This window comes from Lycium ferocissimum, chromosome 1 (assembly GCF_029784015.1).
Source record: "Lycium ferocissimum isolate CSIRO_LF1 chromosome 1, AGI_CSIRO_Lferr_CH_V1, whole genome shotgun sequence".
NCBI classification, from domain to species: domain Eukaryota; kingdom Viridiplantae; phylum Streptophyta; class Magnoliopsida; order Solanales; family Solanaceae; genus Lycium; species Lycium ferocissimum.
The window spans coordinates 24,009,732-24,013,125 of record NC_081342.1 but is presented as its reverse complement, the minus strand read 5'-3'; positions in this window follow the sequence as shown (position 1 = coordinate 24,013,125).

Sequence of the window (3,394 nt, the reverse complement as noted above, 5' to 3'; positions counted from 1 at the left end):
CAGAAAAAAAAAAAGATTAATAAGAGTGAATACCTTTATTCTTTTCGGAGCCATCCAAAGTACGAACGCCCCGTTGCACAGCCATTGATTCCCAAGTTCTAACACTCCCCGAATATCGGATTATTGTTTCCGTAAATACACGAATATTTCCCGAAATATTCACTGGGATCGAAGCTTTTTACATTCCATTTTTCCTAAAGGTCGTGGGATCACTACTCACTAATTGGCGAGTAGGAATAAACACAAATTCTTTAAACCATAAACGATCATGGCTATCCTCAGGACCATCAAACAATTTAGTTAGGCCCCGAGCCCTGAACATTATCATAGAACCCCTTATAAAACGAAAGGTGTTTAGATATAAAATATGATCTAGAGTAAGCTGAATGTTGGCAATTCGAGCAACATGTTGGTATAATTGAATCAAGCGCCAAACTTCGGAAGTAAGTTGCGCTACACAAATTTAAAGACGACGACATAACTGATCGATCAACGGAGTTAACGGTAAGTTAAACCCGATGGTAAAGTGGTAAAGGTACACTGCAGAGAACCCAGGCAAGTGAGATGTGGAGGGTCTATCTAGTTCAGGAACAATAATTTCCACAAAGTGATCCTTCCAATTACATCTTTCGAATACAGAAGGAACAAGATCTTCGGTAATATGAGACTTAATCCCGAAAACTTTAGCCATTCTATCCACATCAGTTTCATCTTCATTGGAAATCTTTAAATCGGTAGTATGAGTAGGGTTTTTGGGGAGCACACTATCAACAGAAGGAAGATCTACCATTTCGATCTCATTATCACCGATATCAGAAATCACTGAAGATGGAGGCCTAGAAGCAGTAGCAGCGGTAATCGTGTCGCCCATAAATTTTCTAGAAGGCAATCTGTTCTGAGGATTTCTAACACCCACATTGGGAGGGAAAGCGTCAACAATAACGGTCTTTTCTGGTGAAATATCTTGAGAAGATGAAGGAGAAGACATACTTGAAAGTCAAAGAAGTCAAAAAAATCGAAAAAGTGGAAGAAGAAGAAGAAGTTGAAGAGATATTCAAGGAAAAAATTGAAGCGTGAATTGCAAGCCAAAAAAAAAAAAATGGGAGGGAAAAAATTCGCTTTATAAAGGAGTCATTGTTGCATCGGGAACCGGCGAGAAAATGAACGGCATGGTAACAGCCACATGCCCCACGTCTGGGTTCATCACTAATGCAAGTCTTTTCAACTTCTACGATGATGACACGTGCTCATCACATTAGTGGGCCACGATCTAATGTCAAGCACAACGTTTCCTATTACACAATGAAACGATTCAAATGTCTAATCAAGGAAAGATTGATGAAAATCTTTGAGATAATTCCTCCGGAACATCTTTGTGATGAACCCGAAAAATTGAGGGACTATCTGTATGGGTGAAAATCGCACCTAACACGTGGACTAACATATAGTTGACACGTGTCGGTTAAATACAATGTCATAGCAAGATCAGATGATAACGTCGTGCACAACATTGACGAATAGATAACTGATACAGATGACATGGTCAACAAAAAGAACATCAACGGGAACAACATACAATATCCTCTTAATAACGCATTAAATTGAGTCAACGCATAGAACGGCGAAAACGGCTTCTGACAGCAAGAATCAAGGAATTAAGGGTCAGTTTGGAAAGCCACCTGGTAATTGGAATTGGTGCAATTACTACCTTAGTAATTACACAGCCTAGTAATTACGAAGTATTGTAATTACATTGATCTGTTTATTTGTCATAATGTAATTACAAGTGTAATTACAAGCGTCTTGTTTAAGGTTGCACAAGTGTAATTACACAAATAGTTTAATTTAAAAATAAAACTTAATTATAAAAAATTTAAAATTAATATTTTAAAAATATGTGCCTTTATAAATGATATTAGATTAGCTATTTAATAACACAATATTTCTTGAAAATATGTTAATTAATAATCATATATTTGCAACTAATATTGTAAAAAGTAGTTGATCTATAATTTCAAATTAATAATATTTTTATTTTAATTGATTATAAAACTTAAAAGCATACTTTTTTTTGTGAGAACATCATGGGATTGGATGTTTGAAAAAAAAATTATAAATATAATGCCACAACATTATTCAAATGTTTAACCAAAATTTTATCAATTGTAAGTGAAAAATAAACAACAAGCAATGCGAAATAACAAGTCAATAGTACTAAAGCAAATAAATTAAAGTCGAAAATATAACCTAAATTCAAAATCTAAAGGAATTTTTTTTAACATAATACTCTTATGTCAAATTCCAACATTACATAAGTAAGTTCCAACGTAACATAAGTAAATACTCCTATAATTCAAAAGAAAGGAAAAATATAAGTCTATAACCACATTCACAATAAAATTCTACTTTAATAACATCACTCATTATATGTCAAGTTTGTTAATGACTCATTTTTTCTAATATTAAGAGATGGAGTTTCAAAAATTAGAATAATAATACTGTAATGCTAAATGAATAAAATTAAAAAAATTAAAAATGCGAGCAATTACATGGAACCACAAGAAGTAAATGTTAGGAATGAGAAGAAAGGAAATGAAATATAAATAATATAAAAAGAAAAATATATTTTAAAAAATAAAAATAATTAAAAAGTTGAAATAAAAAATAAATTAATTAATAGAAATAAAAAATAAATTAGAAAAGCAAATAAATTAAAATAAAATAAAAAAGAAATTAAATAATATAAATTAAAAATAAATTTAAAAAGAAAAGAAATTAAAATAAAAATAAAAAATAAATTAAAAAGTAACTATGTAATTACAAGTGCGTAATTACACCCAATTCTCACCCCCCCCCCATGGAGTAGCGTAATTACCGGGTCAAACAAACAAGCCAAACTGTGTAATTACAACCAATTACATCCAATTCCAATTACCTAGGTGGCTTTCCAAACAGGCCCTAAATGATCATCATTAATTCAACAATTAATGATGGGCATTACATGCACACATCGGGAACGGCACCAGATAAGACGAAATACCTATAAATAGTACTTTCACTTGTATACCAAGGGCATCGAATACTTACTGAAAAATACATTATTATTGATTACTTTCTGCTTATTATTATCTTCATTCTCTTATGATCAAGTTCTTGTTCATTCTTGGCAAAGGAGAAGTTTATTACTACTATTCATCACAATTGACATAAGTTTACTCTTTCTTTTTATTTATTTATTCTTTATCAACCTTTAATAACTAGCTTGTGTATTTTTAATTATTTTTATCAAATTACTACCAACTGTGGTTAACTTTATTTAACTTTCAATACAAATTTAACTATTTGGGCAAAGTACGATTTTTGACTCAAATACTCTCCCCGGTATAGACTTCGT